The 25,813-nt window shown below is 44.7% G+C and overlaps 1 pseudogene; it reads left to right on the forward strand.

The window, feature by feature from the left end:
• LOC114053863 overlaps positions 1-22,732 on the forward strand; it is a 37,710-nt pseudogene extending 14,978 nt beyond the window's left edge.
• Positions 22,733-25,813: the final 3,081 nt, after the last annotated feature.

Genomic DNA, 25,813 nt, shown 5'->3' on the forward strand with positions numbered 1-25,813 from the left:
GCTCACTTTTTCCAGTTTATATAAGTCTTCTTAAGTTTTTTTGAAACCACCCCCGTTGTCATTTCTTATAACCCAATAGTATTCCATCACAATCATGTACCATAACTTGTTCAGACATTCCCCATGGTATGGTTGAGGTTTAGAGTTGGGAGAGCTGGTTCAGGTGTGAAAGAATTCACTTAGACCTTCTCTGTAACCTTTGGGAGCTTTATTGAAGCAAAAGCAGCGGGCTAGTTCTGGAAAGAGGACCAGCAACTTGCAGAAGGATAGGGATCTGTTTTATCTTACAAGATAAGGGGAGAGGTTGTCATGACACAGGATGAGGAAGATGGATGGCAGGATAGGGGACTCAGGATAAGGAAGATGGGAAATTTTATGACTCAGGATGGGGGAGACAAGGAAGTTTTATGGTATCTCAAGATAAAGGAAAGAGACTCTACAATGCCTTCAAGTTCAGGAGGGGTCTCACAAGGAGCTGGAAAAACAACCCTTAATTAAATTTTGTTTCTTTAAAAAGCTTTTAGCTTTTAGAGCACTGTGTGTCTTCTGCTTCAGTACTACTGGGTGAAGTAGGTTGGTGCTCACTGGGCTTATGTGCCTCAAACCTCTGGTATAGATTCCATTTCCTGTACTTCTGATGTCCGGCTCTCCAGATGTCTCCAAGCACACAAAGTCACTACCATCTCCAAAAGTCTATTCCCTAAGAGCAGGAAAAGATAGACCCAAAAGAGACATAAGCAGCAGAGGGACCCTGCACTTATGGGCTACAGCTTGGGTGAGACAGAGGCTACAGCCTAGGTGAGAGAGTCCTAAGACTTATTTCCCACAGAGGCCCACAACAGTCTGTCCTCTTCATTCATATGCATCCAAATAGGAAAGAGATTGAGTTGCTTCCATGGGAGTCTTTTGTATGTACACCAAGTTCTGGCTCAGCAACTAATCCAAAAGGCCATCGGTAGGTGGACTGGAGATATCCCTGGAATACTTGCACATACTCTGAAGTAGAAAGTAGGTCCCTCCATTATGCATGCCTAGAAACAGGCATCATCAAACATCCACAGTGGCTCCCCTCTTAGGACTGGGTTCTTATTGGCCAGTCTCTCATGCATTCCTGTAAAGGGCATGGAATGGCCCACAAAACATCCACGTGGGTCCCCTATTTATGGTCCCAGGAGTGGACTTTCATTGGCCAGTCACCCATTACAGTCATAATTATTTCTATAAAGGAGATGCCTGGCGTATAGTAGGCACTTAATAAATGTTTGTTGATGTGACTTGACTTGGAATTAGATAACCTTTGATTTAGCTCCTGTGGTCTATAATCTTTCAGTCAAGGAAGAGGAAACAGAGAATATGGCACGTTATGGCTGAACGGTGGCTCAGTGATTTCTGGAAAGAGAGAATGGTATGACCTCTTCTGGGTATCCAGAGAGAAAAGAAGGTGGTGGAACCTCTGATGTGGCTGTAAAGAGAGGGACTGAGATCGCAAAAAAGAACAGAAGTGCTGTGTGCCCATCTTTGATGTCCTTCTCACTGCTTCTGGCATGTGCAATTACTGAAGGGAACTGAAGTGGCCACAGCTGTCTGAACATGAGGAAGGCTCAGAGCTGTCTCTAGTGACTGATGGGCCCCCAGGTTACAAATGATCGTGACGACATTTTCCTGATGTTGGTAATCAGACAATGGATGGAATGAGCATGTTAGGAAGGGAGTACCTGGGTGATTGGGACAGAGTGTAGAGTGCTTACTGAATGCATATGGTGGATGGTCATGGAATGTTAGTAGTGGGAGAATTAGAATGAGGGAGGAAGGGAGGGAGAGAGATAGAGATAGACAGCTAGCCAGAGAGAGAGAGAGAGAGAGAGAGAGAGAGAGAGAGAGAGAGAGAGATCAATGTGGCATAGATGTTTGGAAGCCAAAGGAGTATTAGTTATGGTGAGTCAGCACATGTGTTTGGGGAAGTGTGCTGTGGGTGACACAAGGCTGAGTATAGCATCAAGATCCAGAAAGGCTTGGATACTCTACAGTAGGAGTTCTTAATCTGAGTTTGAAAATGTTTTGTTTTTAATTTTTGATAACTGTTTTTCAAGCTAATTGGTTTCCTTTGTAACCCTATACATTTCATTGTATGCACTCAAACCATGATTCTGAGAAGGGTCCACAGGCTTCTGCAGACAGCTATGGGATCCAAGACACAAGGGAGGTTAAGAACCCAAAACTCCAGGCAGGAGGTCAGCAAACTATGAACTAGGGCCAAATCCAGCTCTGTTTTTGTAAAATTCAAGAACTCAGAACACTTTTTATATTTTTAAATAAAGTTTCATTGTATGTAAAAAATGTAAAAACATTCTTAGCTACACCACAGGACAAAACCAGGAGGGCTGGATTTGGCCCTTGGGATGTAATTTACATTGGGCTGAATTCAGCTAATGAGATATGATTCAATGGTGATGAGTGTGAGTCTTACACTTGGGTTCAACAAATCAAGTCCCCCAAGTACAAAATGAGAGACACCTGATTACAGCCTGATCAGAAAACCATGTCTCACTCTGAGTTCTCAAAAGCTAAAGTGGTCTTGTGCTGCCTTAAAGGAGCATGGTGGCCAGCACCAGGGAGGGGACAGTGCCACTGTTCTCTGCCTTGGTCAGACCTCATCATAGTGGTTGTGTTCATTTTGGGCACCATAGTTTGGAAAGGATATTAAGAACCCAGAGGGAGCCCAGTGGATGTTCCATTGGGGTGATGAAGGCTTTGGAGCCCTCATTGTATGAAAGCCAGTTGACAGAAGTGGGCATGATTAACGTAAAGACGAGAAGATTCACAGGGCACAAGATTAAATATTTTAAAAGTTGTCCTAGGAAGAACAAAACCCTGGCAGCCAGAAGAGCCGTGCCCAAGTGCCACGGGCTGCCTCTAGCCACGCTGGGTTCCCCTTCTTTGGAGTGCTTGAAGCAGATGTTGGATGGCCACTTGTCAGCTCTACTATAGTGGGGATTCCTTAGGGGCATGGATAACCTCGTGCAGCTCTGCCTCACTTAAATCCCATGCAACTCTGCTTCACTTAAATCCTGCACAGGTCTGCCTCACTTAAGTCCAACTTGCTCACAAGTCGAGACATCTCCCTCGTGATGCCATTGGTTCTCACCAAGAAGGATGAACAAGATAGGCTGAACTCGATGGCCCCCTCCCACCTCTCCAGTTCTGTGATTCTGCGGCCTTGAGGTCTGTATTCTGCAAATATTTACGGATTAAGTTTATGATGAGGGAACAGAATGAATGAGCTCTAGCTGACACCTTTGTCCTGGTACCAGTCACCTGAGTCCGATGTTCTGAATCATTCCAAAGACCTTGTGTGAATGAAGGCATCGTCATTCGGCAGCAAAGAGCTCAGGGCCAGGTCTGTGCCCGTGAGTTTGTCTGGACTCTCAGCAATGCACTTTCCCATCTCTCTGCCTCTGTCTCTATCCGTCTTTGTGCTTCTCTCTGCATGTCTCTGTCTCTTCTCTCCCACACACATCAGAGAGAGGTCTTTGTGAGATAATCTCTGTGGGATGAGCTTTCCCAGGCAGGCTTGCCTTGTGAGGTCTGGGACACCTCTGTTATCTTTGGGATTATCCCAAGTTCAGGGAAGTCTGAAGTAAAGTGTCTGCACCAGCTCCTTCTAGTCTCTCTGCATATTAACTGGAAACCCAGGGCTCTGGTAAAGTTTAGTCAGAAGGGAGAGCGGGGGAGGGATTTGGAGAAGATCTGATTAAACCCTGATCTCTTCATTACCACCATATCGGAAGGAAGGCAGCTGGTACTGACAAGCAGGCCTCCTTTCATCCCCTGTGGGACTTGGCCATGAGGAGGAACAGCATAAGAAGATCTCTCTGAGTTCAACTCAGCAGACTGCTCTGTGGAATCCCCCTTTGCTGATGGGATCTCCCTTTGAGAGGCCAGGGGGAAGCCAGGGCCTCTGCTGGGGCTCATCCTCTTCTCCACTTCTCAGATCCCATCAGTCAGGGTGCCATATTTTCTCATTTTCACCTGCTCGATATCACTCATATCTGTCCCTACCTCTAAAACAGCTGCCACCCCAGGACATTCCTCACTGCCTCCTCCCTGAGCCCCCTGCATCAGCTCCCTCACCCCTTCTCTTCCTGTGGGAACCATGCTCCACACTGATATCATCTTTCCTACTTGTGGATCTGGTCATGGTACTACTTTATTCAAAGATATTCAATGGTTCCCAACTGTCTTCATATAAAGTTCACATTCTTATTTGGCCTTCAAAGCCCTCCACAGCTGATGCCCCCTTATCCTTTCTGTCTTAGCCTCTCTTACTCCCTGAAAGTGCCCTGGACTCCAACCAAACGTGGCCACCCTGCCCCTGAGCACTCTCAATTCTCCAACTCTACATTTTTACTTAGAATTCCCTTTGCCCAGAATGGCCTCCCTACCCTCTCAGCTTTTTTGAATTCCTACTCACTCTTTCAATTCAATTCAAAAACATTTATTAGTTGCATATTGTGTACCAAGCACTGTGAAAAATGAAACATAACAAGACAAAACATTCCCTTGCCATAGGAGCTGATGTCCCAAGAGGCAGGCATTGCCTTCACCAGGAAGAGAGGGAAGCCAGGGCAGATGAGGAAAGCCAGACTGTGGGCTTGGGGTGGGGGGGGGGAGATTCCCAAGGAGTCTCATCGTCATGGAGAGGAGGAGACAGATGGGGTGGTAATGGTTGGCCCCAGAAGGGATGCCTAGGTTAGAGCCATCACTCAGGTCTCCTCCATCTTTAGAAACCCAACAGTACATCTGAATTCCTATGACTGACTGTCCTGTGGCAGTCCTGTGTTCTGTCCATTGCCTCCCAAGAAAGGGAGGACGGGCTAATGGAAAGTGGTGGAAGTCTGAGGGTTCAAGCTATTTGTGACTCCCCTACCCCTGTGTTTGTAGTGATTCAGCATAGCCTTGTGGAAGGAGCCCTGGCCTAGGAGTTGGGTGACCTGGGATTCACTTCAGGCCCTGACCCCTGCTGGTTGTGTGATCTTGGACAGGTTACTTCACTGCTGGGAGCCTCAGTTTACTGGTCTGTAAAATGAGCATGATCAAACTCCCACTACTTACTTCTGAGGGACCCTGTGGGGCTCTATCTGCCTTCTGTGGGCAGAATGTTATGGAGCAAACATGGAGGACCTGTGGGAATATGGTGATGAGTGTCTGGGGGTCATTATGAGTAGGGCAGGGATTTTAGTGGAAGCCAGGCAGCAAGCCTGGGCAATTGGAGAGGCTGATGGAGAGGCAGCAGGGTGTATTGGGCTGGGCAGAGGGCTGGTTTGGATGCCAGCTCCACCACTTCCTCAAGGAAATAATCAACCTCCCTGACTCTCAGTATCTGCATCTGTTAGACGAGGGTCATAAAGCTAGCATGTCTACACTATGTAAAGGTTTGCAAAGTGCTTTATGTATCTATGCTTTCTCAAAGTAGGTGCTACTATTATCTCCATTTTACAGAGGAAAAAGAATTTTGTTGGCAGGATGGGTTCTTGGAGTTGATTCTGATTGGATGAATAAATCCATACTAGCCTCATCCTCTAGATTTAGAAAATTCATACAACCACCCGGGGAGAAATGAAGAGCGGGCATTGAAGAGTCTGCTCAGGGAATCATGCAGAGGGTACTTCTCCAGCACATTAGCTCCATGGGGGTAAAGTGCTATAATCACCAGAGCAAGTATAGGACTTGCCCAGCTGAATGGGATCAGGTTAGGGGCTAACAGCACCACCTGCTGGTTAAACTGTTCTACGCATCCCTCCAGTGGTGCGCATGCTCCTCGAGGGAAGGAAAAGTTCGTCGTTTTGTCTTTATTACTGACACTCAGCAAGTGACTTGGACTAGAAGACACTTGATGAAAGCTTATTGGGCAAGGACCTCATCCCATCCGACTTAATGGCCCTCGCTGACATGGCTAGTAATCAGCAAATCCAAGATTCAAACCCAGGTCTTCTCATTCCCAATTAAGGGCACATTTCAATATGTCATGCTTGTGCTCCTTCACATTGTGCTGACCCTCTCATAGGATGTCGCCAAATAAATTCTGATTCATTTAAATAATAATTATGGTCCCAAAGTGCCTATTGGGGGGTGGGGAACATTTGGGGTTGTCCCAGAATCCATGAATGCTGATGGAGTCCATAAGCTCCAGACAGGAAGGCCCCAGCCTCCCTGTCTACACTGAGCAGTCTACACCTGTCTACACCAGGTCTCCTGGGCACCTTCCAGCTATCATCCTCCATGCTCATCCACCTGGTGGCAGTTACTTGGCACAAGTTGGCTGCTAGCAAGCAAACATAGCTGGTTGCTAGAGACCTAGGAGGGAGATGGCTTTCTTAATTAACATCCTCCTGCTTCTCCTCTCTTTTCTGAAGCCAGTACTCTAGAGATCTCAGACTCTGACTGACACACGCATTTTGTGAGTGTCCACACTGGTGTGTCTGTCCTTGGGCACATCCCCGGCCTTTCTTTGACTGGTTTGCTCTGTACACCGTATTGTTAACCTTTTGCCCTAGGCAGATTCAGTGTTTTTGTAGCAACTTTATGATGAAAACTCCAGCAAGACTAATGGGGAGCCTGTGACCCAGGTGTCCACCCAGACTCACAGCTCTCTCAGCTGGAACAGGAATTGAAAAGCAGGGCTCTTGGGTCAGATTCCAAATACTAGGAAATCAGGCCACCTGTGACAACTGCACTCTCACACCAACCCAGGAGATGGAGTTTTATGTCCTGATGATACGGCTTGGATTGATATTCTGCATTGCTTAAACATGCCCAGGTATTATCAGTTGTGTATTCCTGCTCAGATACAGGCTGGGATTAAACTTGCTCAGTGGGACTTCCAGGTGTGGGGTATTGGGACGCCAGTCTATTCAATGAATAAAAATTACGAAATACCTATCATGTTCATGGCACTATATGAGTCTAGGAGGTTTTGTTGAGTGCCTACTGGGTACCCAAGTCCTGTCCTTGGTGCAAGGCGGGGAGGGGGGAGTGGGGGTGGGGACGAATGAAGAACAAATGCTCTTACATGTGCCAAACGCTATACAAAGGGCTGGTGATACAAACACAAGAGCAAAGAGATGCTTGACCTCGGAGAGCTCACATTCTAATGGGGGAGGCAACATGCATGAGGGGCAGTGACCTCCAGGGGAGGGCTGAATATAAAAGAACGGGAAGATTTGGTGTGTCCTCTTGCAGAACCGCAAGTGTAGTTGGGAAGACTGCAGTGGACTGCCCCTGCCTGGAGGCCCCCAAGCGAGGCTGGATTGTACTTTTGGTTATGTCATAGAGAGAATTCCTACTTGCCTCTGAAGTCTCTTCCAGGTTGGAGATCTGGTGATGCTGTGGTCCTAGTGCAGTAGAAGAAGTATTAGATTTGGGGCCAAGACACCTGGATTGGGATTCCAGCTCTGTAACATGTTTCCTAAGGGACCCTGGACAATTCCTTCTACCTTCTGGGCCTCAGTTTGCTCATCTGTAAAATGAGAAGATTGGTTCTAAATCCTTTGGCCCGAGGTAACGATCAATGAGGACATTGGTGCTTAGGGGCACTGAGACGCCTCATCGAGGTTGGGGAGCCTAGAGGAATTTCATGGGGACAGTTCAGGCCTCTTCTCTCCTCCCCAACTTTACTGTTTGCTGACCCAGCCCCTCTGGCCCCCTCTGTCATGAGATGTGAAGTACTAACTGAGGGTGCTCGACTTTCCTCTCCAGTGTTATAAACCCACGGGCCAACAAGTTCAACCCAGCAAAACGAGAGAATTCAATCTCAGTAACAAGGGAAATGATTGTTAGTAACCTGGCACAAGCACCCAAATGCTTCCTGTCAAACATTGAAAGTGCAGACAATGAAGTGGCAGTCCCTGCATGACCAGGAATGTCCAGGCCTGGCTTTAAAGAACAATGAGGCCCCCAGGCTCAAGACAGCTGTCCAGCCCACGAGGTACCTGCCCCCTGGGGCTCATCCCCGCTGTGATAATGCTCCCAGCTCACCCACAAGCATGGGTTGGAGTGGCCTGGGCTCTGTCCCTGGTGCTCAGAGATCTTTGGGTGAAATGAGGCTGGGGGTGGGTGGGTAGCAACTTTTTGGACACTTCCTCAATTTCAGGAGGGGCTTCATCAAAACCATTGGATTCCATCTTCTCCAAGATCTATAGGAATAAAGTGGTCTAGGGAGTGATTGGGATCCAGGGAAGAAGCAGCCAGCAGCATACTTAAGCCGTGTTTTTTGTCCACCCACCCACCCACCCACCCACCCATCCATCCACACATCCATCCATATGTTAATAGTTTTGTTTCTTGTTGGTTTTTTTTTTTTTTTGGTGAGGCAATTGGGGTTAAGTGACTTGCCCAGAGTCACACAGCTAGTGAGTGTTATGGGTCTGAGGCCAGATTTGAACTCAGGTCCTCCTGAATCCGGGGCGGGTGCACTATCCACTGTGCCACCTCGTTGCCCAGTTAATAGTTTTTAATGAGCCCTACCTATCTACTTGGGAAGGAAAGGGGTCTCAGTGACATTTTAGGTTGTTCTTCACGTTTGGACGTTGTCTGTAATCTGAGGCATATGTATTCTGTGACGCAGAGAGTGTAGAAGAACTCTATCCACCAACCGGCCTGCTACAGACCAAGAACTGTGCTCAGTTCTGGGGATAGGAAGAGCCAAATGAACCATCCCAGCCCTCAAAGAGTTCACCTTCTTCTAATGAGATCAGTCAGTCCATCAACCAACCAGCATTTATTAAGAGCCTACTGTGTGTGGGCTGGGCATTGGGCTAGGTGCTGGGAATACAAAACAGAAATTTCACTGAGCTGTGCCAAGGGGATAGGCTGCCTAGGAAGGAGGTGTTCAAGCAAAGGTGGACAAGTATTTATCAGGCATGTTTAAGGATGAGATGCTGCTGAGACACCTTCCAAATCTCAAATTCTGTGAAGTACCTGGAGGATATGTAGAAAGTCAATGCAATGGAATTAAGGTGGTGTTCAGGGATCAGCCAGAAGGCTGGTGTCATGGAATGGAAGAGGATGTGGAAAAGTTTAGGGGGTAAAAAGACTGGAGAGTAGTTATGCGGGTTATGGAGACCTCTGAATACCAAATGGAAGATTCCATAGGGAGCCAGTGGGGTTTATAGAACAGGGGAGTGACATGATCAGATCTGCACTTTAGGAAGATCAGTTTGGCAGCTGAAGGGAGGATGGACTGGAGTCTTGTGTGTGAGGAAGAGCAGAAAGTCCATTTGTCTGGACAGAGGAGTATGTTAAATGGGAGTATTGTGCTGGACTCGAATCACAAAGAGCTTTAAACATCAGAGAAGAGTTCCAAACTTGCTTTTGAAGCCTGAATCCAATTTCCAAGTTGCTAAGACAGTCATTTCAGGTGTGTGTGTGTACATGTGCATGCCCATGTGTTCACATGTATGTGTGCATGCATGTGTGTATGTGTGCATGCAAGAATGTGCATATGCATTTATGTGCTCATGTGTGCACATTCCCATGAACTCAGGCATCACTACATCTGAATCTTATTGGATGGCTGATGAGGTAAGAATGGGATCTGGAAAGCAAGAGAAGCACAGACTAATTGCTGGTATCTTCTTGGGTTTGGGGACCAGGATTTCAGCTTTGGATGCCAGGGAAGAGGCACTTGCCCCCCCCCTACTCTATGACCACATAGTGGAAGAGGACTTCAACCCAAGAGAGAACTGTGCGGAACTGGGTGAGGGACTCAGTGTTACAAGGGTTTCTGTTACAGGATGCTGGGGGTAAGGGTGGGTTTGATGTGGCCATATTTTATTTGCTAGGAAATGCTTTTTCCTCCCTTCTTCCGTTCTTCGATGTGCTCCCTCCCCCATGTCCTGCACCTGACAGAATGCTGGGCACATGGCCGGGAGGGAGTTGAATTTGTCCAATTCTCAACTTTTCTGTTGATTTGGGCATTAGTGGGGAGCATTCTGCCTAAGAAGCAGATTTTGCTTACAGCCTCTAACTCTGCAGACCCAACAGAAGCTTGGGCTGACAAGAGTATACCCACTTCACTACAGTGAGAATGAATGAATTATGCTTAGAGTTGAAGAAATACAATTGAAACAGGAGGCGAGGGGCCATTCTGGGTGAGTGAACATTCCCACCTCCCCTCCCCTCCATGTGCCTCTCAGGTGCAGAAGCTGCTTTGCCAGTCCTTGGGGCTGGCTCGCAGTGATCCCTTTGTGACAGGAAACAAGTCTCTTGATTATTCTCAACAGGAGCGAATGAGTATTGTTCGCACCATCTGAAAGCCCCCCATTCGGCACCTCCCCCTACACACAATGCGGCTTCCTGTTCGAACAATGTGATATGATGAAGGGTGTTTTTCAAGGAGAAAGTGTTAACAATAGTGTCCTGAATAATAATCTTTGTCTGGCACTCCTCTCTTCTGGGAAGGGGTTGGCTGTCCTCTCATGTAACTGGGGTCAGTTGAGGAAAGAACTATACTTCTTAGTGTGCTGTGTAATAAACACCACTGTCTGATTAGGAAATACATTTCTCATGAATCCCCAGGCCCCAAGGCATCAGGGAGGTGAAGCTCTGGATACCATGTGGGCAAGGACAGAATATTGCCACAGCAAAGAGATGGGGGAATAAGGAAATAGAAGAGGGGCTGTGGGGGGTTGTTTGGGGCTTTTAGTCCTGAAGTTGACCTGAGAGAGTCAAGGGAGAAATCGAAGAGCAGGCTTCCAGCCAAACTCCAAGTGGGTGAGCTAGCCAATCTTAGAAAATTGTGAAGGTCAGCCAAGGTCATGTAGCAGCTGAAGAGACCAAGAGCTCTAAGTAATGGCTACTTAAGGCTGTCAAGGCATTCTGTGATTTCAACTGGTTTGTAGGTAGAAGCCCTAAGTAGGGAAAACTCACTGCTTGATTTAAGCTGGACAAGAGGAGAAGGAGAAAATATTCATTTGAGGAAGGGCTGCTGAGAATGGCTTTTCATTTATTTTATTTATTCATTTATGGCTTTTGATTTTTTTTCCTATTACAATTAAATGCTTTGCCAGTCCTATGCCATGGTTCACCTTGGATTGTGTTAGCATGCTCATAGTTCAGCTTGAGTTGACTTGAAAGTCCCTCACTCACTTTCACACTGGGATGGGGGCTCGAGCCACATGGACAACACCAGAAAATACCCTCCACAAACATGGAACTAGATCTATGAGGGGCTGGTTCTGGCCAGCCTGTGGATTACACTCATGTCCTGTTGGACAAGATGCCCAAAGGAGGCTGTCAGAGGCCCTGGCTGTCATCACTGACATCCAACTCCAAAGTCAGAGCTGGTTCCTCACTCTTGGTTTTCTTCAGGAACTGGGCCACCCTTTATGGACACCTTTGATGTCTTGGGGGATCTGTGATCTTAGTATTTCCCCAATGGAACAGATCAAAATCCACCCTTGCCCTCCTGTGTATATATGCATATGTGTGTATGAACACACACACACACACACACACATATATATATGAAAAAGGGTGTATACATGTATGTGTAAATACAAACACACATCCATCTGTGTGTGTGTATGTGTATATATAATTTTGTTTTTAGTGAAGTCTGAGGTTCTTGGTAGTGTTTATCATAGTTGGGCCAAGGAATGAAGGCTGGACAAAATCTCTTTGCTCTTCTCAGCCATCTCAAAGTTCCACTTTTCCTTGACTGAGAGCACCCAAGTTGCATCTTTAATATAGGTTCTGCATGTTCTAAAACCTCTATTCAGAATCATTTGGGGCATCAGAAAGGGAGAATGGAAATGCCTGGGGAGATTTAGGCTTGTCAGCCTCTGGACTTCATCACTCTAGAAATATTTCATCACTTCAGCCATGGAAGGAACGGGAAAGGATGGGTGTGTGCTGTGCACCATTCTCAAGTCTTACAAGGGCATAGATAGTGCTAATTTTGCAGTCAGCTAATGGCATTAATTCCATTACTGAGATACTCCTGGCTACTTACCAAGCCTGTGAGAGTGGAGGAAATTCTATCCAATTCGATGTGCATTTATTAAGTTCTCAGGATTTAGGTCTTGAAGAAATTTTAATGATTATGGAAACTGAGGAAGTCTGGAAAAGGTCCCACTGAACTGATATTCAGACCCAAGTCTTCTGATTTCCAATAAAGTCAATTTCCCACAGACACATCCATGTGCACTACCTAATTTTAGGACTATGGGCATAGGGTGGAGACAAAGAAATGAGCACCAATCCTGGCCTTTAGGAAGCAGGCAAGCTCTTAGTGCAGTGGCTGTCAAGGGAGGGGTGTGTGGCACATATACCAATAACTAGATAAATCACTGGGGCCCAGAGCTCTGCCACCATGAAAACTCTCTCTCAGGAATCAGCAAATATTTACTCTCATTACTCCTATGTGGCACCTTTTATGGAGTCAGAAAGATTATGGACATGGGTGTTAGGTGGTCTCATTGCTAATGGAGGTTACAGGACATAAGAATAGCAGACAAATACATAAAAGGATTGGCATCCCACTGTAGCTCTGTCATTGAGTTGGAGCTAGAAGGGACCTGAGAAGTTGGCTATTCCACCCCTCCTCTTCTGAAAGAGGAAGTTCAGGCTCAGTCCTTGTCCAAGTCACAGTCCTCAGACCTTGCCCAAGGTCACATGGGTCATAAGCGTCAGACTGGGGACTGGACCCCAGAGCCAGCTCTTTCCCTGCTGTACCAAATGGGCTCTCTGAGTGATGCATCTTGTCACTGGAGATTTCTGGTCCCCAGTGTTAGCCATGACCCACTTTATCATTGTTCTCATTGCAGCATCTCACAGTAATCTGGAATTGCTGAAAGGCATTTCTGTTGTGTACCTTGGGATTTTTTTTTTTTTTTTTTTACAGCTAAAGGACCTTAAGGTCCCCCTTCCATCACAAACTGGGTCACTTTGGATACATTAATCTCTCACCAACATGGCCTCAGGGGTCGACCAGAAGGATGATTTTGATAGCTGCATCTTTGAGTGGTCTGACAAAAAAACAGACATTGACAGATTTTACACAATTGTCTTTGTTCATTGAAATGCAGTCTGACCTGGTTACCTCCTTGTCTTACAATCACAGCAAGAGAATGTCGACCTGGAGCGTCACCTCCCTATCCTTGTGGGCCACAGCTCCTGACAGGCCACAAACCATCTGGGTTTTTGTGGGGGAGTCTGATCATTAACACGATGGAACAATGGACTAAGCATTTGAGCAGGCAGAACCTCACAAGTTCCTCTGACCTTGGCTTCTAAAGCAGATGGGGAGAATGCTGTAGCAATAGTTTGCCTCGATTTTCCAGAAACACTTGACACTGTCTCCCATGCTATTCTTGTGGATAAGATGGAGAGAATGGAGAGGACTAGAAGATGGAGTCAGGACTGGTTACATGGAGGAACCCCAAAATTCTTCTTCACAATTGCCTGGTAGCTTGGCAGACAATCGCTGATGGAGTGTCCTGCCTGTGCTAATTAATTAATTAATTAATCCTGTGCTATTTATGGGTAATAGAATAAGTGGCTCACTTAGCACAATGACCAAGGACACAAAGTTGGAAGAGATAGCTGATGAGCTGAGGATAGAATCAGGAGCCACAGAATTCTCACCAAGGCAGAATTGTGGCTGAATGTAATTGGACAATGTTGAAGATGATGATGATGATGATGATGATGACAACCACTCACATTTTAGAGTGCCTTAAGGTGGGCAAAAACAGTCTCCTTAAAACAACCCTTTGGAGTAGGTAGATGAAATGTGTGAAGAGAAGATTGACAGAGATTTATATACTTTGATTCAAAAAATGAACTTAGATGAGTGCATGATGGAGGAGGTATGGTTAGACACTTGTTTATGTGGAAAAGATCTGAGAGTCTTAGTGGCCTGCAAGCTTGATACGAATCAGCAGTGGGATGGGTCAGACAAAAATGGTAAATTGTATTAAGAGGGACATAGATTCCAATATCAAAGAGGTCATAGTCTCAGTCTCCTGTGTCCTGGTCAGACCACAGCTGGTCAATTGTATATAGTCTTAGGTGTCGCAGCTTAGGAAAGATATTGATAAAGTAGGGAATGAAGATGGGCAAAAGCCTCGACTCCAGGTCATATGAGAATCAGTTGAAGGCACTGGGGATGTTTAGCCTGAAGAAGGAAGGCAAGAAAAATGTGAGTGCTACCTTCAAGTATTTGAAAGGTTTTCACTTGGGAGAGAAAATTACTTTGCCCTACTTTGCATCAGAAGGCAGAACTAGGAGGAATGGGTGGACATTGTAAAGAGATGGAGTTTGGCTTGATGTCAAGGGAAAACACAAACAACCTCCCGACAATGAGCACCATCCCAAAGTGGAATGGGCTGCTTCAGGAGGTAGTGAGCTCCCTGTCCCTGGAGGTCTTCAAGAAGGGGCGAGACAAGGCCTCTTCTCAGGAATGTTGTTGAGGGGTTTCTTGCACAGGGACAGGTTGGACCAAATGCCTCTGAGGTCCCTTCCTGCTCAGGGAATCTGCGCTTCTGTAATCTCATGGCTAGGATTTCAGCAGATGTGTCAGAGGGAGGAGTCTGATCATCATTGAGTCTGGCTTTGGACTAAAAGAACAGATAGTTCCAACAGAGTGGAAGTTTTAGAAGGTTCCTTAAGCATGTTGATTTTTCCATCAGCCTTTCATTGTGACTATCAGAACCCAAAGTGTTTACAATTAAAGTTAATGTGTGTTTCTCTGCTCCTGACAGTGCCTGACCATTTAAAGATGTGCTACATTTTTGCAGCTGGGAAATGCTCCAGGGAATGCCCTCTGACCTAATGGATTTACCCAGTAGTATCCATGGCTGCCTCCTTTGGGCATGTAGCTGGTCCTGGGAAGTGATGGTGGGAGGTGGGGGTGGGGATCACAGTGGTGAGTGCTGATGTGGGGCAGGGTAGGGTTTCTGCAAGGGTATACATGTCTGATTGGCTGCCCAGAGCCCAGTGTGTGCAGGGCATGTGGAGATCACGCATTCTGGGAGTGCCATGGGGAGGGACAGAGGAGGACCTAAAAAGGGTTCATTGCGGCCTTCCTAGCCTTAGCTTAGCATCTCTGTCTTGCTCCAGAGTTTTTGCCATCAGGCACCACTAAAGCCTTTGATCTTTGGCAGGAGCCACTCAGCTGTGGACATCTCCCAGGGCTCAGTCCCTGGGTCCTTCTGTTCTCTCTTCCTTCTGAAAGAGATCTCAGGGGACCTTGAAATTTAGTTCTGACTCTGACCAACTCCCTGTGTGACCTTGGGCAAGTCCTTTCTCAGTTCTGAAATTCAATTTACTCATCCGTAAAATGATGAAGTCAAAGTGGGTAATCTGTAAGTTCTCAAGCTTTAATAAGAAACCATTGCAAACACAGTAGAAATGAAAGATTTCTTTCCCCACATGCAAAGGGAAGGGAATAATCAATGACAAAGAGCCTACTATGTGCAAGGTATTATGCTAAATGCTTTACAAATATTGCCTCACTTGATCATCGTGTTTGGTTATTGTGACAATAACTCTGGCAGGTAGGTGCTATTATTATCCCTATTTTGCATTTGAGGAAACTGAGGCAGACAGAGGTTAATGATGTGTCCAGTTGGTAAGTGTCTGAGGCTGGATTTGAATTCAGGTCTTCCTGACTCCAGGACAAGTGATCTAGGCACTGTGGCGCCCCCTAACTATCTCTAGCACAGCGGGCTCTTTCTCTCTCTGATGCTGGGATTGGGAAGAGAAGACTTAAACCTACTATGAGGTAACTGCTCTATAGTATACACAGACACACATGTATATATGTCTATTATATATAGTATGTGTATATATGTATGTATATATGTGGTTACTATGTGGTGCAGTGAGCTTAGTGGGGCAATTGATCAGAGTTACCTCTGGACAATTGACTTTCTAGCCAGCTCAGATATCATATTTATAGAAAGCAGGGAATATTTTCTCCATCTGTAAAATGAAGGAATTGGATTTAAAAAGTCCCTGTCCACTTTGAATCAATGATCTATAAGCCTGTGTATAGAGACAACAATGTATCGACTAATAAGTGGCATTTGCAGAGCACCTACTGGGTGCCAGGCACTGTATTCCACGCTAGAGATACCAAGACAATGATTGAAACAGTCCCTGTGCACAAGGTACTTAGCTCTGCTGGTGAAACAACAGGGGAACATACACACCCAGAGAATAAACACAAACAAATGCAAAGTAATTAACCATAAGGTAGTTTGAGAGGAAAGACACCACCAAGAATCTTTAATAGTTCCCTACTACCTATCACATCACATTCCAACTCTTCCATGTGGCAATCAATACCTCCCTGCAATCTGGCCACAGTCCCCACCCCAAGGCAGCCTAGACCACATTTGTCGGCTCAAATTGGTAGAAAAGTCTTTCTCTCTCAGACGTATTAACTGTCCTTTCCAGCTTCATGTCATTTGCAGATGTGAGAAGTCTGCCATTTATGCCTTCAATCAAATCATTGATTACAATGTTAAACAGGGCAGGTCCTAAGTCATGTATCTGGGGCATTCCACTGGAAACCTCTTTCTGAATCGACATCGTCAACATTAATGACAACTCTTTGGATCTAGTTATTCATCTAGAGCTGAATGCACCTGTTTGTACTGTCATCTAGCTGACACCTATCTATCTTGTCCTCAAGAATAGCATGAAAGCTTTGTCAAATGCTTTGCTGAAATCCTGGTATACTGTGCCTACAAAATTCTCCTGATTTGACAGTCTAGAACCCTGTCAAAAAATGGAAATGGGGCTTGTCTGGAATGGCCAGTTCTTGCTGAAATCTTGCTGACTCTCATCACTTTTCCAGTGGCTCACTATCCACTCCTTTGATACTACATTCTAAATAATGCCCTGAATTGAGGTCATCTTTCATGTTCTAGAGATTGCAGTCTATACTCTCTTCTATGTTTTGAAAATTAGGGTTATGTATGTTCATTTTGAGTCTTGGAGTCAGCCTTTTTCAGAGAACAGAACTAGAAGCAATGGATTGAAGCGGCAAAGAGACAAACTAGGCTTATTGTAAGTAAAAACTTCCACACAATGAGAACCATCTGAAAGTGGAATGCACTGTTTAAGGAGGTGATTAGCACCTCTCAATGGAGTTTTTTGAGCAAAGGCTGGCTTACCACTTGTTAGGGGTGCTGTAGAGGGGATTCTTAGTCAGGGATAGTTGGATTGGATTGCCTTGGTGACCGTTCTAGCTCTAGCATTCTATTAGAAAAGAAAAGAAAATCTTTCCAATTATGCAACTTCTTGTAAGTCCAACAAAAATTCCTAGAAGAGTTAAAACAGGAGTTATAGAAATAGTTAAAATGATTATAAAAACCAAATGAGAGAAATAGAGGAAAGAATGGGAAAAGAGGCAGGAACTAGGGAAGAAAGACATGCAAAGAGAATTAATAGCTTGGAAAAAGAGGTACAAAACCTTACTGAAGAGAATAGCTCTTTGAAAATTAGAATTGGCCAAGTGGAAGCTGAGGATCCATTGAGACTTCAAGAAATAATAAAACAAAGTCAAAAGACTGAAAATATAGAAGAAATTGTGAAATATCTCATAATAAATTCAACTGCTCTGAAAAACAGATTGAGGAGAGATTATTTAAGAATGATTGTGCTACCTGAAAGTTGTGAACAAAAAAAGAACCTAGATATCATATTTCAAGAAAATTGTACAGATATCTTTAGAACTAGAAATTGAAAGAACCTACCAGTAACCCACTGAAAGAAAACCCAAAATGAAAACTCTCAGAGATAGTACAGTCAAAATTCAGAGCTTTGGAGTCAAGGAAAAAGTACTGCAAGCAACCAGAAAGACAGAATTTGAGTACTAAGGAGACACAACTAGGATAACACATGATTTAGTAGCCAAATCTTAAAAGGAGCAGAATATGATATTCCAGAAGACAAAGGATCTAGGCTTACATCCAAGAGTCACCTGCTAAGCAAAACTGAATATAATCCTACAGGGGAAAAGGGGGGCCTTTAATGAAATAGAGGACTTTCAAGCATTCCTGATGGAAAGACCAAAGTTAAGTAGAAAATTTGACATACAAACACAAGAGTAAAGAGAAACATTAAAGTTAAGCATGAGTGAGAAATCATAAGGGATTGAATGAGATTAAACTGTTTCCATTATTATATGAGGAAATAATACATGTAGCCCCTCAGAACTTTGTCATTGCCAGGGACCAGAGAGGGAGTCTAATTAGACAGAAGGCCTGGGTATGATTCTGTTGTGTTTGATGATCTGAAAAGAAGAATGGACTGGATGGGGAAGAGGAATAGACGGGGAGAGGGTGGAAGCGAGAGGAAGAATGGGGAAAATTATTTCTAATGCATGGAGGGCAAAAGGAGGAAGAGGCAATGGGGAAGAGCAGATGACATTTGAACCTCACTCTTACCTGAACTGGTTAAAGGAGGGAGGAACATGCCTACACAGAGTGGGGTACAGAAATGTATCTTAACAAGCAAGGAAATAGGAAGGAGAAAGAGGTTAAAGAAAAAGTGGAAGATAAAGAGGGCAGATTAAGGGAGGCATTAGTTGGAAGTAAAACAGACTCTTCAAGAGGGGCAAGGAAGAAAGGAGAGAAGTATAAGAGAATAAGGTGGAGGGAAACACACAGTTAGCAATCATGATTGAAGGTGAATGAGATAAACTCAACCAGAAAATGGAAGAGAATTGCAGAATGGATTAGAAACTAGAAATTAGAAACAAAATCCAACAATATTTTGTTTATAAGAGAGACATTTGAAACATAAAGATACACAAAGAATTAAAATAAAGAGTTGGAGCAGAATCTATTACTCTTTAGCTCAAGTAAAAAAGTAGGAGAAGCAATTGTGATCTTAGATAAGTCAAAGGCAAAAATAGTCCTAATTAAAAGAGATGAGCAGGCAAATGATATTTTGCTAAAAGATACCATGGACAGTGAATTAATATCAATGTTAAATGCATGTGCACCAAATGACATAGCATCTAAATTCTTAAAGGAAAAAGTTAAATGAATTACAAGAAGTTATAGACAATAAAACTATAATAGTAGGGGACCTAAGGACCAAAAAATAAATAAGCTAAAGTTAAGGACCTGAATAGAATTTTAGAAAAGTTCATATGTTAGCCCTCTGGAGGATACTGAATGGGAGTAAAAAGGAATATGACTTTTTCTTAGCTGTACATGTCACCATCACAAAATTAACCATCTGTTAAGACATAAAAACCTCACAAACAAATGCAGAAAAGCAGAAATATTAAATGCATCTTTTACTGGCCATAGTGCAATAAATTACATTCAGTGAAAGGTCATGGAAACATAGATTAAAAGTTAATTGGAAACTAAATAACCCAATCAACCCCCAAAAGGTGGGTCAAAGAAATAATTATAGAAGCAATACTTTCATTAAAGATAATGACAACAGTGAGAGAACATATCAAAATTTGTGGGCTGTAGCCAAAGCAGCACTGAGAGGAAAATGTATATCTTTAAATGCTTACATCGAGAAAAGAGAGAAAGAACAGATCAATGAATTGACATGCAACTAAACCCTCCCAGAAAACCAACACTTTAAATGCCTCCAGTTAAACACAAAGGTATACATCATGAAAAGCAAAGAAGAGATGAACATAATTGAAAGTGGTAAGCACCTACTATGTGCCAGGTCCTGTGCAAAGTGCTTTACAAATATTTTCTTATTTGATCATCGGAGTCCTTTCAATGCTTGGCTTCTGGGCTTGTTCTGGTGCCTGGATGGGGTCCTGTTGCCTGAGGACCCTTTACCTCTATGCACAGGGGTTTATCACCATGCAATTGGCTGTTAGGGGAGGAATTCTCCAATCGTGATGATGATGATGATGATGATGTTAATAATAATAACATTTATGCAGTGTTTACTATGTTCTAAGCACTGTTCTAAGTACTTTACAAATATTATCTCATTTGATTTTCACAAGAACCCAGAGAGGTAGGTGCTATTATTATCCCAATTTTACAGATGGGGAAACTGAGGCAGACAGCGGTTAAGTGACTTGCCCAGGGTCACACAGCTAGTAAGTATCTGAGGCCAAATTTGAACTCAGGTCTTCTTGATTCCAGGTCCAGAATTCTGTGCCCTGTGGTGCCACCAACCTGTACCAATGCTAAGTGTGGTCAGGGAGGAAGAGCTCAAAGCCTTGTTGGGGCTGTTATGTGCTAATGGGATAGGTGATCTCTGAGCAGATAGTGCCGTGCCCATTTCCCCTGTGTTATTTGCACTAGCTGTGATCCGTGTCAGGGTTTTATTTCACAAGTTACTGCTTCATCAGAGCTGGCAAGCTATTAACATGGCATTTTGTGCCTTTTATGACTTCCATGCTTTGCTTCCATTCATTCTTCTTATCCTGGTGTGATTGAGTGACAGCTGGCTAGTAATGGCATCTTCAAGTTTGCAAAGTACCGTATTCAGGTTATGCCTCCTGCCTCCAAGTCCAAGGCTCAGGGGCATAAGGAACAGGGAGTAAATGGAGAAAAATAAACTTAGGTATAGTGAGACTTATCTTAAGATACTTATGCAAAATATACTGCACATAGGAATGCAGCTCTTTCTTTTTCAAATTAAATTTATTTACTTTTATTTTTATTATATTTTTGAAATATGTTATATTTCAAAATAAATTTAAATACAAAAATAGCTTGCATTTACATGGGCTTTAAAGTTTGTAAAGTGATTTGCATATGTTATCCCATTTGATTTTTATAACAACCCCAGTGGGTAGGTGCTATTATTATCCCAATTTTACAGGTGAGCAAACTAGGGCAGGCAGCGCTGAAGTGACTTGCCAAGAATCACACCAGCTAGTCAATGTCTGAGGTTGAATTTGAATTCAGGTCATCTTGACTCCAAGTATAGCTCTCTATCCACTTTGCCACCTAGCTGCTTATTCAATTTTTTCAATGAACAAAAAAATTGTTTGTTTTTTTTTTTCTCTCCTGCATGCTCTTCTCACAGGAATTTTTTTCTTAAAAAATACGCATAGTCAATCAAAACCAATTGCCATATTGGCCACATCCAAAAATCAGTGTCTCCTTCTGCACCTTGAATCCATCACTTCTCTGCCAGGAAGCTGGTCACCTCTTTCTTCATGGGCTCTTTGAAGTCACGATAGGTTATGACACTGATCAGAGTCCTTTCAACTTTCAAAGCTGTTTATTTTTACAAAGTTGGTGTCATTAATTATAAATTGTTTTCCTGCTTCTGTCCCCTTCCCTCTGTATCAGTTCATACAAGTCTTACGAGGTTTTTTTCTGTAACTATTCCTTTTTTCATCATTTGTTACGGCACAATAGTACATTTATATACCATGACTTGTTCAACCAAACATTCCCCAGTTGATGGACATGTGCTGGGCCTGCAGTTCTCTGCCACCACAAGCAGAGCCGCTGCATATCTCGGTACGCAGGGGCCTCCTCCCTCTTTCTTTGATCTGTGTGTGGTATGGGCCTATCGTAGTATTTCTGGACCAAGTGCCATGCACAGTTTGGCGACATTTGGGGACCCAGTTCCACATTTTGGCGCACATGTACATTTCCGTCCTTGATCCGCCCCTCTTCCAAGCCTCCCCATTCCTACTCCCACCTTCCAGGCGCTCTGGTTTGCAGCCTTGGCATGGTTCTCCACTCCTCACTCTCTCTCACTCCAGCACAACCAATCCTGCCCAAATCCTGTCTCCACAACGTCTCTGCAGCGCCACCCCTTGTTTCTTCTGCTACTGCCTCTACCTAGTGCGGGTTTTTAATTACCTCAGGCCTGGGCTATGGCAAAAGCCTCAAAATTAGATTCTGGCTTCTACTTCTAGTGAACACCAAACGGCGGATGACGCCGGTGCTGCAGGAGGAGTGAGAGACCCCTGGGGCCCCGGAGTCGGAGGCCAAGGTGGCATCCGTGATAGCTTTGGCCATGGCAGTGGCCGTGGCAGTGGGGGCTAGGGAGGAAAGGCCGAAGGTGAGGAGTGGGTTCCTGTCACTAAGATGGGCTGGCTAGTCAAGAACATGACTAGAAGAGATCTATCTTTTCTCCCTTCCTATCAAGGAGTCTGAGATCATAGATTTCTTCCTGGGATCTTCATTGAAAGATGAGGTTCTGAAGATCATGCCTGTTCAGAAACAAACCAGAGCTGGACAACGTGCCAGGTTCACGGCTTTTGTGGCCATCAGTGACTACAATGGCCATGTTGGCCTGGGTGTCAAGCGCTCCAAGGAAGTGGCCACAACTATTCATGGTGCTATCATGCTGGCCAAGCCGTTTGTCGTACCTGTGAGACGTGGCTACTGGGGGAACAAGATTGGCAAGCCTCACACGGTGCCCTGCAAGGTCACTGGGAGATGTGGATCGGTTCTGGTGCGCCTGATCCCCGCCCCTGGAGGGACTGGCATGGTCTCGGCTCCTGTGCCTAAGAAGCTCCTGACGATGGCTGGAATTGATGACTGCTACACTTCTGCAAGGGGCTGTACTGCTGCTCTGGGCGACTTTGCTAAAGCTACCTTTGATGCCATCTCCAAAACCTACAGCTATCTAACCCCAGACCTGTAGAAGGAGACTGGGTCCACTAAGTCTCCCTATCAGGAATTCACCGACCATCTTGTGAAGACTCACACTCGAGTGTCTGTCCAGGACCCAGGCAGCTGCTGTGGCAACCATATAGATGATGTTTTTTATAAACAAATAAATTGAACTATGCCTGCTAAAAATAAATTAGATTCTCTGTCTCAAGTCTCTATTCACTCCAGTTCATCCTCCAGGCTACTGTCTCATTGATCTTCCTAAAGCATCAATGTAATCATGTTGTTGACCTTCTTCCATCCTGATCCCCTCCACCAGTGACCTCCATTGGCTCGCTATCACCTCCAAGATCAAACACAAACTCTTCTATTTGGTGTTTAAATAATTTTACAACCTGGCCCCAACCTCCTTTTCCAGCCTTATCGTCACTCCCTTTCACACACTCAACAGTCCAGCCAACCTGACCTTCTTACCATGAGTCACACACATCTCTAGCTCCCATCTCTATCCTTTGCACTGGCTTTCTTCCTATGCTTGGGATTATCCCCTTCCTCACCTCTATCCACCTTTTAGAATCCTTCATTTCCCTCAAGGTTCAGGTCAAGGGCTGCCTTCTACATGAAATCTTTCCAGCTGCTAGAATCTCCTTCCCAAATTGTTGTTCAGTCATGTCTGACTCTTTGTGACCCTATTTGGGGTTTTCTTGGCAAACACACTGGAGTGGTTTGCCATTTCCTTCTCCAGCTCATTTTATAGAGGAAGAAACTGAAGCAAATAGGGTTAAGTGACTTGCCCAGGGTCACACAGCTAGTAAGTATCTGGGGCCATATATGAACTCAAGTCTTCCTGACTCCAGGCCGGGAACTCTGTGCACTCCTTCCCAAATTACTTTGTACCTATTTTAAATCTTTTTTTTTTTTTTACAAATACACACATATATGCATATACGTATATAAATATACATATATGTATACACACAGAGAGGTTGTTTCCCCTCCTGTCCAGACATTAAGCTTCTTGAGGATAAGAAAAAGTTTTCTTTTTGTCTTTATCCTTAGAACCTAGCACAGTACCTGGCACATAGTAGGTGCTTAATCATTGCCAACTGATTGATCGATATCAAATATGTCTGTGCTGCTTGTGTACGTGTGGAGGGTGGGTACTTCCCATTGGAAGGGGGTGATTCTGCTTGGGCAGATAGCCCAGGAGCACAGAAGGTTTTCCCAGATTCAGAGGTTCCTGACCCCTACATGGGCACAGAAGAATGAAGCACAAGAAGGCCACTGAAGGACGGTGCTCTTCTGAACACTCTTCCCCCCACTGCCACCCGACATGGCTATGATCCAGCTTCTTCTCTACTCAGTCTATGGTTTAAAATATAAAATCATTCCCATGAAGTATTTCATAAATTTATCACAAATTGGCTCATTTGCCCCCACCCTGAGTTAAGCTCTGGGAACATCTCCAAATATAGCTCATGCCCCATTTCCCATTAAGATTCTTATCTCCCTTCCGACTTTTCTTGACCCAAAAGGAAAACACCCTTACATTATCGTTTAAAGTACAGTTGCTGCACAAAATCAGAATTTAAAAGATACAATATAGAACTCTACAGAACTTGTAGCTTTGGCAAAATCTTAGAAGGTCCTGCCAAGGCCAAAAGTCTTAGAATTTGGAGCTGGTGACAATAAACTTTGCATTCACCATTCCAGGGTTAGAGCATTGGGCAGATGCCCTTAGCACCAAGCTGGCTGCAGAACCAGGAATCTCTTGGCCACAGCAGGTCTTAGAGTTATTGAGTCACATTATACATTAACCAAATTCTATCTTTAGGAGTGAGAGAGAATCCACCCTGCTGGGTCGTGCAGCTGGGGAGTTTAGTTGAGAGAGAGAGAGAGAGAGAGAGAAAGAGAGAGAGAGAGACAGAGACAGAGAGAGAGAGAGACAGAGACAGAGACAGAGAGAGAGAGAAAGAGAGAGAGATGTGACCCCATCTTCTGGGTGTCTTGAGGACAGAAGCCTCCTCCCAGTGCCACACTGATAGAACCACCCCATTGTTGGGATGAGTCTTTCTGTTGTCACGGGTTCTGCTGGTGTCAGATCCCATATATCTCAGGAGATGGATGTGTGAACGTGACCCTGACCAGATTGATGCACAGTCCTGAAATAGACATGGAAAGCTCCGAGGACAATTTCTTCTCCTAGGAGAAGCGGACTCCACAATGAAACTGATCCCCTTCTAATAAATAGAGGAGATTCGAAACTACGGAACCAGAGATTGAGAAGGTCGATTTGGGGTGATCCAGACCTTCCTTTTATTCATCCATAATGCTCTCTCCCACCTTCTTGACAGCTGGCCATCTGGACTCCCCTTGCACACTCCCAGGGATGGGAAACTCCTGCCGCCCGGGGAATTCTGGTTGATGGACAGCTCTCATCTTTCGCACCTCTTCTCCTGCCGTTGAGCTGAGATTTGCTTCTTTGTAAATTCATTCTTCTCCACTCCTAGCTCTTCCCTCTGGGCTAAGCAGGGCAAATTTGAAGTTATTCAAGCAGCTGAAGACGGGGATTTTCTCGCACTGTCACCTTCTCTTCACCATAGAATGTCCAATGAGGCTTTTCCTAAGTTCTAGGGAATGACTGGCTAGTTTCAAACAATAGTGGATACAACCTGAAATCATCGATCTGGTGTCTGTCTCCCCACCCACACCTTCCCCACTGAAAACAAAATCAATACCACGGCATTTCAGAAGACCCAAGGAGACCCACTGCTCCCAAAGCCTTGGAGCCTGTGTAAGTGGAATTAGAGCAAAGAGCTGCCTCTCCAGGGCTGCGGTAATTCGAAGAATTGTGGGGTTTTAGAGTCAGAAGGGGCCTCAACAGCCATTTAACCCAGGCCTGGTGTATCCTCAACAACAGTGATCCTAATGGGTCCAGCCTCTGCTTGCTGCCCCTCCCCCAGGAGGGAGGGCCCATGGCTCCCCAGGGCAGATCATTTTACTTCCCGACAACTTTCATTACCAGGCAGCTTTTCTGCCTCGCTGGTCACTGCACAAGTCACTCCATCCTCTAAATCCTTGCGTTTTCATTCATTGATACTGGGTTCTGGGCCTTTCTTTAAGTTTCAGATAAAATCTCACCTTCTGCAAGGTTTTTCCAATCTCCTCCAGCATGAGTTCAGTTCTCTGTTGATTGCTTCCAGTTTACCCTGCATAGATCATAT

This window comes from Vombatus ursinus, unplaced genomic scaffold, assembly GCF_900497805.2.
Source record: "Vombatus ursinus unplaced genomic scaffold, bare-nosed wombat genome assembly UNPS02004184.1, whole genome shotgun sequence".
Classification (NCBI taxonomy): Eukaryota; Metazoa; Chordata; class Mammalia; order Diprotodontia; family Vombatidae; genus Vombatus; species Vombatus ursinus.